Raw genomic sequence first — 13,274 nt, 5'->3', positions numbered from 1 at the left:
TCAATATTGCATGGCACTTGAGAGTCAGCTTTGAGGCTAGGATTGTTCACTGCTTGGCGTAATGTATGCACATTGTTCTAGGTGTAATGTGTTAGGGGAAATGGTTGAGTGAAGGATTCTATAGAGGGTATAGTTTGATTGCTCGAAGACTAGCAATGAATTAAGTGTGGGGTGTTGATAATAGGCGAAATTTAGGTGATTTACCTATTGTTTATGCTTCCGCTTAATTACATTTCAATGACATAATATGGTTAATTGATGAAAAAATAGGCTCTAATTGTGATTTGTATACATTGCAGGGTGGGGAGCTTATATGATGCTTTCAAGAGGCTATTGGAATGATTTATGAGCAAAAACGACCCCTCGGAGTTGAGTGCGTGCAAGGACAAGACGAAAAATTGGAAGAAGTTAAGCCCCAGGTGCGCGAAGACCGTGCGAAGTCGCGCATAGTTCGCGCGTATTACAAGCCGAGGCAGAAAGGTGCGCGAAGGGCGCGCGAGTTCGCGCGGTGCTGGTCCAGAAAATAGCTAGTTGGGGGTAAAATTGGAAATCTGGAGAGAAACCCACTTAACCTATATAAAGTCAAGCTCGCCCAAGGTCAAATCATGAAGGTTTTCATAGTTTAGTGCATGAAATCGGGAGGCGATCGAACATATTTTGGAGGGGAAGTCACGTGGAGGAACACACACCACGCTTGGAGGAGGCTTCTTACTAGTTTTTCTTCTCTTCTCTTCCTTTAATTTCATAGTTTATTAGTTCTAGAGTTTTGGGTGCTACATGAACGTTGTGATTTGAAGCTTGAATTGTTCTTATTATTTTATCATATTGGTTTATTTATTCAATCTTGCGCTTAATTATTTGATTGCTTGATCACCAATTGAATTTATCTACGAATCTAGGATTGAACTCGGGAGAGGGAATTCTAGATTGCATATAAGATTGAGTAGAGCAAGATCTTAATTCTTAGGGGGAGCGGATTTGCGGTTAGGATAGGAATATACCTAATCGCCTTGCTTGGTTATTATACGGGAATTATAAATGTGTTCTTGTTAATTCTAATTCCATAGGAATATAGGCGTTAGGTTAGATTGAATAGGCGAGTTGTACTTCGGGAGAAGGCTACGAGCAATATTAACCCCGTCAATCAATAAACCAGATAAATTAATTAGACGATTTAAGTGGAAAACTCAATGGGATTGTTAGGTAACCCATAGCTCTAGAATATTCACTCACATTGAATTCGTGTCTAAGTTCGCCAATTTGTTTCCTTTGTTTCTTAGTTTATTACTCTAGATTAATTTTAGTTAAATATTCATACTTTAGAAAATCGCTTGAATAGATTAATTGTTTTGTTTAAGTTAGTTGATAGTTAATCACAAGTCCCTGTGGGTACGATATCTGGACTTACAATCCTATATTACTTGTCGACCACGTATACTTGCGTGTGCGTTTGGGAGCAACAAGTTTTTGGCGCCGTTGCCGGGGACTTAGAAATCAACTANACTAGTATTTGGGTGTTTTTGCTTGAGCTGTACGAGATGAAAGTCTCATATACGGTTCTCAGAGGGGGAGTTACGCCTATCTCAATAAAGTATATGATTGGTTCGAAGAACGTCTCGAGATTCAAGCAATTGCGGATGATATAACTAGTAAATACGTTCCTCCCCACGTCAATATATTTTATTGTTTAGGGGGAATTACGCTTACTTGTTTTTTAGTACAAGTAGCTACTGGGTTTGCTATGACTTTTTATTATCGTCCGACCGTTACTGAGGCTTTTGCTTCTGTTCAATACATAATGACTGAAGCCAACTTTGGTTGGTTAATCCGATCAGTTCATCGATGGTCGGCAAGTATGATGGTCCTAATGATGATCCTGCATGTATTTCGTGTGTATCTCACCGGCGGATTTAAAAAACCTCGCGAATTGACTTGGGTTACAGGTGTGGTTCTGGCTGTATTAACCGCATCTTTTGGCGTAACTGGTTATTCCTTACCTTGGGACCAAGTTGGTTATTGGGCAGTGAAAATAGTAACAGGTGTCCCTGACGCTATTCCTGTAATAGGATCACCCTTGGTCGAATTATTGCGCGGAAGCGCTAGTGTGGGACAATCTACTTTGACCCGTTTTTATAGTTTACACACTTTTGTATTGCCGCTTCTTACTGCCGTATTTATGTTAATGCACTTTCCAATGATACGTAAACAAGGTATTTCTGGGCCTTTATAGAGAAAAGAAAAATAGATCCTAAATATTTGTAATCAATCATTTATCACTTGGTGGAGGAATATATAGTATTTCATTGCTACAAGTATGGATTATTGAAAATAATAAGACATGGATTTGGATATTTCCCTTTAACTATTCATGTCAACTAAACGGGGGGATTGAAGGGAATTTTGTGAAGAGAAAATGGATTATGGGAGTGTGTGACTTGAACTATTGATTGGTCTGTGTAGATATATGCCTGCCACATGGGAATTCACAACCAAATGTGTCTTTGTTCCAATCGCCGTGTAAGCCCTATACAGAGGATAGGCTGGTTCGCTTAAAGAGAATCTTTTCTATGATCAGGTCCGAATCATGTTGTACATGAGCAGGCTCCGTAAGATCCAGTATAAGTGAACTAGATAAAACGGAATCAAGATTCCGTTTTATCTAGTTCACTTATAAGATTAAATAGTATGTAAATGTATTCATTTCCTCTGCATTGACACGATCAATACTACTATCGGAGTGAAACAAGGGATCTAAAGAAGAAGAGAGGCTAGACTATATTAGTAACAAGCAAACCTTTTATGTGTATCTCCAAATATTTTGGAGATAAATACCAATTAGAAGGTCTGAGACGACCCAGAAAGCACTTGATCATATCATGATCTGATTTGTAAGCCTACTTGGGTCTTGAGTATTTACTTGTAAGAACGGAATTCTTTGTTTTGTAATGGATAATTGCAACTCCGTAAAAAAGAATTCAGTCAAATTTTTCTTACATTGAACCATTCCTATATCATATATGTGTATGTGTAAATACAGGTACCATATATATATTTTATATGGATATATGGATTCATTTGGTTCTTTTTATTCTTGCTCGAGCTGGATGATTAAAAATTATCATGTCCAGTTCCCTCGGGGGATGGATCTATAAGAATTCACCTATCCCAATAACAAAAAAAGCTGACTTGAATGATCCTGTATTAAAAGCTAAATTTGCTAAAGGTATGGGTCATAATTATTATGGAGAGCCCGCATGACCCAGTGATCTTTTATATATTTTTTCCAGTAGTAATTCTAGGTACTAGTGCATGTAATGTAGGCTTAGCCATTTTAGAACCATCAATGATTGGTGAAAAGGAAGATCCATTTGCAACCTCTATGGAAATACGTGACGATCCGACCCGTCGTCTCGTGAGAACCGCTCCGTTTCCCCCATTTCCTGCTTCGTTATGCTTCATTATCAGTGTCTTGTGTGAACAAGTTGAATTGGGTTGATTTTTGGAAGGAAATGAGACACTTAGTCTCTTTAAGGAAGGCTTGTTTTGGAAAAGTCAACCGGATGTTGATCTATGAGTTAGAGGGCTCGGATGTGGATTCCGACGATTCGTTTAGCTTCGAGGGATGATTTGTGACTTAGGAGTGTGATCGGAAGTGATTTTGCAGGTCCAGTGTAGAATTAGGCTTGAATTGGCGAAGTTAGTATTTTGGCGAATTCCGGTTGATAGGTGAGATTTTGATCCAAGGGTCGGAATGGAATTCCGAGAGTTGTTGTAGCTTCATTAGGTGATTTGGGATGTGTGTGCAAAATTTCAGGTTATTTGGAGGTGATTTGGTTGGGTTTTTGATCAAATACGTGTTTCGGAAGTTTTAGAAGAACTTAGGCTTGAATCCGATGTAAATTTGGTCTTTTGATGTTAGTTTTGGTATTTTGAGAGTGAAACTAAGTTTGAATGATCATATGTGACGTGTTAGTATGTTCGTATGCGGTCCCGAGGAGCTCGGGTGAGTTTCGGATAGGTTTGGGCCGTGTTGTGCTCATTTTTCTTATGCTTCGACGTCATTTATTCAAGCATAAATGATATCATATTGAACAAATGAGCTCCGATTACTCTTTTGAATGAAGCATTAGATCCGTATCGTAATTACGGACCTGTAACAAAAAGAATCGTCAAATTTGGACATCGTATGAGGATTTTATGGCCATTTTACCAAGGTTGCCAAGATTTTCAGGTTAATGACGAAATTGCCCCTGACGGTGTATTAAAAACCTGCACTATTTGCAAATCTTAAAACCTACATATCACCTTCATTATAAGGTCAAATTGAGTGATTCAAAAGCCTAAATTCATTAGAATTTCACAAGGAATCCATTGGGAGCAATAAAACGCGTGAACAATATACCTATAATGAGCAGGTCGAGTTTTCTTCCAACTTTTGAACGGGAAGAAGCTTCTGAGGCGATTTTTAAGAGAGAAAATCAGTGGGCATCACGGAGGTAAGTGATTTGATTATTAAAACTCGTTTATGGGTGATTATAGACCATAATCCCAGCCTTTAATTCATGAAAAATAGTAGAAAAATAGGATTTTGGGGTCTGAGATTATGAGACCTTTAGGGGTCGATTTGAGGGGTCAAACACACTCCGATTTCGGTGTTCTTTATATGTACGGAATCGGAGAAGATGAAGAACACTTTTCTGTAAAAATTTCTGATTTCGAGAAGCGGGACCGGGGCTCGGGTTTTGTCAATTTCGGGATTATTGATATTTTTCGATTAATTTCGATTGGGTATTGATCCTATAGCATAATGTGACGTATTCGTTGTGGTTTTTGTCAGATTCGAAGCGCAAGGAGGTCAATTTGAGAGGCAAGGGCATAGCGAGCTAGGATTTTGGCCGGCTTGAGGTTAGTAATAGATGTAAATGCTGTGTTGAGGGTTTGAAACCCCGAATTTGCACATCGTAGTGCTATGTTGAGGTGACTTGCACGCCAGATAGCGGGCGTGGGGTAGAGCACCGTCGGGGATTGTGACATGGTCCCTCCCGCTTTATAAAATTACTACCTAATTGATTGAAGCTTAGTTGATATCCTTATAAAAATGGATTAATTGTCATAATTGGGCCTCGTGCCAACTGATTGAATCCTTCAGGGATTCCTCTTGCTGGTTTCTTACCATATTTACATATAATTGAACTCAGTCCTAGTATTTGACACTATTTTTTTTGCAACTCAACCATTTGTTTTCTCAAACATGGAACCTAAATAATATTTCTAATGAAGTTTGGGCTGAATGTTTATATATTATTGTGCTTGAGGGGCTTATATCATTCTGGACTGAGTATGGGATCGGGCTGCGCACCGCAGCAGTATTATATTGATATTGATATGAGGCTTAGGGCCTAACGGAGGCCACGAGATGGCTTGATATTGCGCTTGGGCCGTAAGGGGCCCCTCCCGGAGTCTGCACACCCCCAGTGAGCGTCGTCGATGATAAATAAATGGAGCGGGCTGCACGCCGCAGCGGGTACTAGAGAGTACCGTACTATTTGTTGCATTTCTTAATTGATTATCATTCATTTACTTATCTGTTGCAGCATCATTATTTTCATTGGTTTATTGAGTTGATATTATCTGGATTGAACTGGTGTAATTATAGCTTACATTGTGCCTATCCAGGATTTCTTACTCTCAACCCTTATTTATGTTTATTACTCTCTGGGTTGGAAGTACTCACATTACTCCATGCACCTTGTGTGCAGATCTAGGGTCACCCACTGAGGCTGAGTGATGATTTCTCTACCGAGCATCATATCTGGGAGCATCAAGGTAGCTGCATAACGTCCGCAGTCCTGATCTTCCCATCTATCCTATTTGTTTCATTCTGCATTTCTTTAGAACAGTATGTTTTAGGTTGACACCCGTGTATTAGAGGCTCAGACTTGTGACACCGGATTCTTCGGGCTGTGTAGTAGTATTTCTACTTGGGTTTTCCACATGTTTTAACTATATTTCAGAGTTTCAGTATTATGACTTAGTAATTATTTGTGTTAATTGAATCATGAACTGTATAAAAAGGGGTTAAGGTTGTTAAATTGGTCGGGCTTGCCTAGCGGTGTGTTGGGCGCCATCACGATCGAGGTTGGGGTCGTGACAAGTTGGTATCAGAGCCTAGGTTACTTGGTCTCGCGAGTCATGAGCCAGTTTAGTAGAGTCTCGTGGATCTGTACGGAGACGTCTGTACTTATCCTCGAGAGGCTGCAGAACCTTTAGGAAAACTTCACATTCTTGAATTCTTATCGTGCGTCCTTGATTCAGCTTGAAAAGAAACTCTTGAAATTCCTTCCACGTGTTCGTACGCGCGCGTGAGCGCTCAGTATCAGATGTGCCTTGATGGCTTGTGATTCCCCGATTGAGGGGCGAGATGTAATCTCTGTGAGTTTATGTTGGGCTAGTCTGGAGGACTTGAGGCAGGATCTTTTCCTATGGCTTGAGCACCGAGGTGCTGATTGTGTGAGCAAGTGTTTCAAACTTATATGTTCGGCATTTCTCCTATTAGTGGGAGTAACGGCTGGTTAGCTACATGGTGAGTATGTTAGTGCTGAAAGGTGCATCTATGTGACTTGGAGGTGATGAGGAAGGCCTACTGGATGATAGAAGAACTATTAGCTGTTTGAATTCCATTGCGATTCGAGGTATAGCCCGAGTTATGGGCGCGTGAAGAATCTTTTCATGTTTCCAGTTGAGAGTGAAGTAAAAAAAATTTTATGTTGCGGTATGAGTTCAGACTCAGGAAGACTAAGCGACTGCATATAATTTAGCACGGTGGAAGGTATACAGAAATAGTAGTTGGAGGCAAAGCAGGTGGGTCATCTCCTGCGGAGTGTTCTAAAGTTGTGTGATCCTTATGTTATCTATTAGAAGATCTCATTTACAAGTGAAGAAAATGTGTTGACATCTAAATTGGATCGCCTAGAGAGTAGGCTTAACCGATGTGTGAGTGAATGCGAGATTTGCAGAAGAGTTAAAAAAAATTCTAGATGATTTGTGTTTCCACAAGCTTATGAAGGATTGAGTTTAATCTCACTATGGTATTAAGGCAGCAATGGAGTATGTGCATTATGAGTTGTTGGGAGTGTTTTGATCTATGGCTTCGAGCCAAGTTGGGAAGTTTGCTATTCATTAGCTAATTGTACGGTTATGTGCTATGTTGGTTCCGGTTTGAGGCATGCTGGCGAATCAGTTCTGGTTGCAGAAATTAAGCCGAGGATGGCACGAGTGAAGCAAAGTTTTAACAAAGGTTATATGGTGCTTCGTAGATGTGTGAGAATCACAGGATGTCTTAAGGTGTTGTTGGTAAAGAATGCTTGGTGCATGGAGCAGGAAGATGTTTGTTTGTATTAGGATGAGGTCATATCCTGCGGTGTCAGAGTGCTAATGAGGCACGGGTGGTTATGTTCGTTTAATCAGGTGAATTGCAGTTTGAATAAGTACTAAATGACTCTCGAGAATGGTTTTAATGTGTTCAAGATTCTACATGTAAGAATCAGGTGTCTTAAGGTTGTGTATGTGGTTAGAGACTGTGTTTTCATTGGAAAAGGGTCAAGACTTGTGGTATTTTTATGTTAATTATGGGATTCTATGTATCAGTATCTAGAAAGTAAAGGTAACGGATTTAGATTCGCAGGAAGTTCTTCAGAGTAAAGTATTTTGGAATGTGGTGTTTTTGGGAATATTTGAGAGAGGATTCAGTGGCTTATGGGTCTTAGACAGTGTGGTCTTGTGCTTGGGTCTCGTGTGGTGAGCCTGGGTGGAGGAACTGTGGTGCTACAGCAAGGGGGAATATCAAGTTAATGATGAATCAGAAGGGAAATTAGATAGATGGAATAGCTTGATAGTAGACCGAATCGGTATGGTAAGGATATGATTGATGGCTTGCTTAGCTTGGTCGAGTTAGAAGGATTCCGTCCTGGCAGTTTAATTTATGCAAACGGAATTGAGAGAGTTCTTGTCGATTTCTACCGTGGTTGAAGAGGTGCATTTTCTACGAATATGAGAGACATGGAATGTGTAATGATTTTTCTTCTAGATAGGATCAATGGAAGTTCTTGACTAGTTGAGTGCGTAGATGTCTGTGGCTCGAAAGGGAGATAAAAGTTTTCCTGCTATCCTTGGATGGTATGGTATATGCGGTACGTTGTGGAGGATCGAGATTTGCGTGTACGAGGTTTCAGTTTAGTTCCGAAAAGAAGTTCATAAAACTCTTAGGCAACGGGTAGCCTCAGATAATCAAGGAAATGGTGCTGCTAATTGGAAGCGATTTGACGAGAGTATATGTCTCAGAAAAAGGGTAATGTGATTAAACTAATGATACTTCAGTAGTATTGCGGATTTTTCTTGTTGGATCAACTGGTGGTATTCGGGTTTGCTTGGTGGCACATGAAATTTTAAAGTATCTATCGTGGAGTGATGGGGTATTTAAGGTGTGGTATGCGTTCGGACGGCAAAATTGGGATCATGTATGATGATTCGTGTGCTATATGGAGTTGGAGACTGGGAGTTCTTATGTACAGGCTATGTCGTGGTTGTGGATCGGGTGTATTCGAAACCGTTTAGCGACAATCGGGATTTGTAGGCTCGAGTGGATCTTTATTTGCTGGTATGTTAGATTTTGGATGTGATGTTGAAATTCAGATTGGTTGTCTTAGTGTTAGGTGATTCTGAACTATTGCGCTACGGGCTATGCCGGAAATGCCATGGGTTGAGTGGTGAGGTGCATTGAATTATGTTCTTGCAGAGTGGTTTATATTTCAAAGACCCAGCGGACGGCTAGGAAGGATTGCTTTTCTTAATTGGGCCTTCGTGATGGATGTCAGTGCAGAGGTTTCTACCATTGGTTCCGTTCCAGTGTTAAGGGACTTTTCGGATGCGTTTCTTGTGGCCGGGGATGTCGCCGGGCGAGGTTGTGGATTTCGATATTGATTTGGTGTCGGGCACCGTATCGTACGACTCCGGCAGGAGTTATAGTAGTGGAAGGAGCAGCTTCAAGCTTTCTTGGTAATGAGTTCGTTTGTAGGCCGATGTGGGTACGTGTTTAGTTTGAGTTGGCTTGGTTGGCCCCGAATTGTATTGTTGAGGGATAGGTTGATTCCATCGTTATTGAGCTTGTTAGTGATCTGAAGAGAGCTATGAGTTGCTTTTCGGTGTTGTGAGACGTTATGATTTGTTGGTTATGGGCACATGTGGTGCGGTTCTATTGGGGATTCGTAGTGAAAGTCGAGCGGGAAGAGTAATTGGGTGTTACTCGGTAAATAGAGTATTGGTTATGACCTATCGGGTTGCGTGGCGTATGTTATTTGTTTCACCGTGGGTGTAATGAATTGCTTTGGTTCCAGACAGCAAATTGTGCGTGGCTGTCGATTTTGAGCATAGTGACTTGAGGTGTTTCATGTGTAACAGTGTTTGGATATGATCGCGCATTGTAGCAAGGCCACGTGGAGATATGACCTTTCGGGGTAGATTTAGGTGTTCTATTTCTATGATGTGAGACGGGGTCTCAGCCTTGTGTTGTGATGGTACTGACGAGCTTGAGGTACAGCTCTTTCGTTTGAGTCATTTTTCATGATTTGAGTATGTTCAGACCGTTTCTTATTAGTGCGCATATTATGCAAGTTGTGGCTTAGGCCTGTATTGAGGTGTCATATCACCAGAGTGGTGTGTTGGATTCAAGGTGATTGTTGGGGTCACTAATGAATACGAACGGATTTGATTTTAGCTTGTTGGAAGGATAATATCGAGGTTCGGCTCGGAATCTGCTGTGGTATTAGTCAAAAGGGAAGTGGCTTCATGAACGGTTGATCTGAGAAATGGTTACGGTTTATTGCGTGTTTCATTTATCGTTGGCAGTACATGAAGTGTTGGAATAAGACCTTAGTTGATAAGAGGTTTTCTACCGGTATTCGGGTGTTGTGGGAAACTGCTGTGAATAGAAGTTATCGTTTCGAGTGTTTGGGTTATGTAGTATATCATATGATTGCACCTGAGGTTGCAGGTATGGGTTATTACAGCTGGTTCGGGCTTATTCTGAGTATAGATGTGAGGTTCTGATCTTGTGTATGATTTCGGAAAGTGCAATGTGGTTCTATGGTTTATGGACTAGATGGATTGTGAAATTTCAGCAATGTTGTGTTATCGGACCTATGCGAGATAGGGTGACGTGGGATCAACCCCGGGTATATGCTTGGTAAGGTCATTCAGCTATTGGTTGAATTCTAGGACAACTCTGGGTACGCTCGAGGACGAGCGTTTCTTTAAGTTGGGGAGGATGTGATGACCCGACCAGTTGTCTCGTGAGAACCGCTCCGTTTCCCCCATTTCCTGCTTCGTTATGCTTCATTATCAGTATCTTGTGTGAACGAGTTGAGTTGGGTTGATTTTTGGAAGGAAATGAGACACTTAGTCTCTTTAAGGAAGGCTTGTTTTGGAAAAGTCAACCGGATGTTGACCTATGAGTTAGAGGGTTCGGATGTGGATTCCGACGATTCAGTTAGCTTTGGGGGATGATTTGTGACTTAGGAGTATGATCGGAAGTGATTTTGGAGGTCCGGTGTAGAATTAGGCTTGAATTGGCGAAGTTAGTATTTTGGCGAATTCCGGTTGATAGGTGAGATTTTGATCCGAGGGTCGGAATAGAATTCCGAGAGTTGCTGTAGCTTTGTTAGGTGATTTGGGATGTGTGTGCAATATTTCAGGTTATTCGGAGGTGATTTGGTTGGGTTTTTGATCAAATGCGTGTTTCGGAAGTTTTAGAAGAACTTAGGCTTGAATCCGATGTAAATTTGGTGTTTTGATGTTAGTTTTGGTGTTTTGAGAGTGCAACTAAGTTTGAGTGATCATATGTGACGTGTTAGTATGTTCGTATGCGGTCCCGAGGAGCTCGGGTGAGTTTCGAATAGGTTTGGGCCGCGTTGTGCTTGTTTTTCTTATGCTTCGACGTCGTTTCTTTAAGCATAAATGATATCATATTGAACAAATGAGCTCCGATTACTGCTTTGAATGAAGCATTAGATATGTATCTTAATTTACGGACCCGTAGCAAAAAGAATCGTCGAATGTGGATATCGTATGAGGATTTTATGGCCATTTTACCAAGGTTGCCAAGATTTTCAGGTTAATGACGAAATTGCCCCTGACGGCGTATGAAAAACCTGCACTATTTGCAAATCCTAAAACCTACATATCTCCTTCATTATAAGGTCAAATTGAGTGATTCAAAAGCCTAAATTCATTATAATTTCACAAGGAATCCATTGGGAGCAGTAAAATGCGTGAACAATATACCTATAAGGAGCAGGTCGAGCTTTCTTCCAATTTTTGAAGGGGAAGAAGCTTCTGAGGCGATTTTTAAGAGAGAAAATCAGTGGGTATCACAGAGGTAAGTGATTTGATTATTAAAACTCGTTTATGGGTGATTATAGACCATAATTCCAGCCGTTAATTCATGAAAAACAGTAGAAAAATAGGATTTTGGGGCCTGAGATTATGAGACCTTTAGGGGTCGATTTGAGGGGACCAACGGACTCCGATTTTGGTGTTCTTTATATGTACGGAATCGGGAGAAGATGAAGAACACTTTTCGGTAAAAATTTCTGGGTTTCGAGAAGTGGGCCTGAGGCTCGGGTTTTGTCAATTTCGGAATTATTGATGTTTTTCGATTAATTTCGATTGGGTATTGATCCTATAGCATAATGTGACGTATTCGTTGTGGTTTTGGTCAGATTCGACGCTCGAGGAGGACGATTTGAGAGGCAAGGGCATAGCGAGCTAGGATTTTGGCCGGCTTGAGGTTAGTAATAGATGTAAATGCTGTGTTGAGGGTTTGAATCCCCGAATTTGCACATCGTAGTGCTATGTTGAGGTGACTTGTACGCCGGATAACGGGCATGGGGTAGAGCACCATCGGGGATTGTGACATGGTCCGTCCCGCTTTATAAAATTATTACCTAATTAATTGAAGCTTAGTTGATATCCTTATAAAAATGGATTAATTGTCATAATTGGGCCCCGTGCCAACTGATTGAATCCTTCAGGGATTGCTCTTGCTGGTTTCTTACCATTTTTACATATAATGGAACTCAGTCCTAGTATTTGACACTATTTTTTTTTGCAACTCAGCCATTTTTTTCTCAAACATGGAACCTAAATAATATTTCTAATGAAGTTTGGGCTGAATGTTTATATATTATTGTGCCTGAGGGGCTTATATGATTCTGAACTGAGTATGGGATCGGGCTGCGCGCCGCAGCAGTATTATATTGATATTGATATGAGGCTTAGGGCCTAATGGAGGCCACGAGATGGCTTGATATTGCGCTTGGGCCGTAAGGGGCCCCTCCCGGAGTCTGCACACCCCCATTGAGCGCCGTCGACGACAAATAAATGGAGCGGGCTGCACGCCGCAACTGGTACTAGAGAATACCGTACTATTTGTTGCATTTCTTAATTGATTATCATTCATTTACTTATCTGCTGCAGCATCATTGTTTCCATTGGTTTATTGAGTTGATATTATCTGGATTGAACTGTTGTAATTATAGCTTACATTGTGCCTATCCAGGATTTCTTACTCTCAACCCTTATTTATGTTTATTACTCTCTGGGTTGGAAGTACTCACATTACTCCCTGCACCTTGTGTGCAGATCTAGGTGCACCCACTGAGGTTGAGTGAGGATTTCTCTGTCGAGGATCATATCTGGGAGCATCAAGGTAGCTGCATGACGTCCGCAGTCCTGATCTTCCCATCTGTCCTATTTGTTTCATTCCGCATTTATTTAGAACAATATGTAGTATGTTGACACCCGTGTATTAGAGGCTCAAACTTGTGACACCGGATTCTTCGGGCTGTGTAGTAGTATTTCTACTTGGGTTTTTCGCATGTTTTAACTATATTTCAGAGTGTCAGTATTATGACTTAGTAATTATTTGTGTTAATTGAATCGTGAGCTATATAAAAAAGGGTTAAGGTTGTTAAATTGGTCGGGCTTGCCTAGCGGTGTGTTGGGCGCCATCACGATCGGGGTTGGGGTTGTGACAAAATATTACCTGAACGGTATTTCTTTCATGTATTTCAAATACTTCGTATAGTGCTGAATAAATTTTTGGGGGTTCTTTTAATGGTTTCAGTACCTACGAGATTATTAACAGTACATTTTTTTAGAGAATGTTAATAAATTCCAAAATCCATTTCGCCGTCCAGTAGCGACGTCATATAATTATA

The 13,274-nt window shown here is 40.8% G+C and overlaps 1 pseudogene; it reads left to right on the top strand.

Moving 5' to 3' along the window:
• LOC109236069 overlaps positions 339-13,274 on the top strand; it is a 12,962-nt pseudogene continuing 26 nt past the window's right edge.

The sequence above is a fragment of the Nicotiana attenuata genome, chromosome 12 (assembly GCF_001879085.1).
Source record: "Nicotiana attenuata strain UT chromosome 12, NIATTr2, whole genome shotgun sequence".
NCBI lineage: Eukaryota > Viridiplantae > Streptophyta > Magnoliopsida > Solanales > Solanaceae > Nicotiana > Nicotiana attenuata.
Note: the sequence above shows the minus strand (reverse complement) of the source record. Positions and strands in the feature narration are given on the sequence as shown.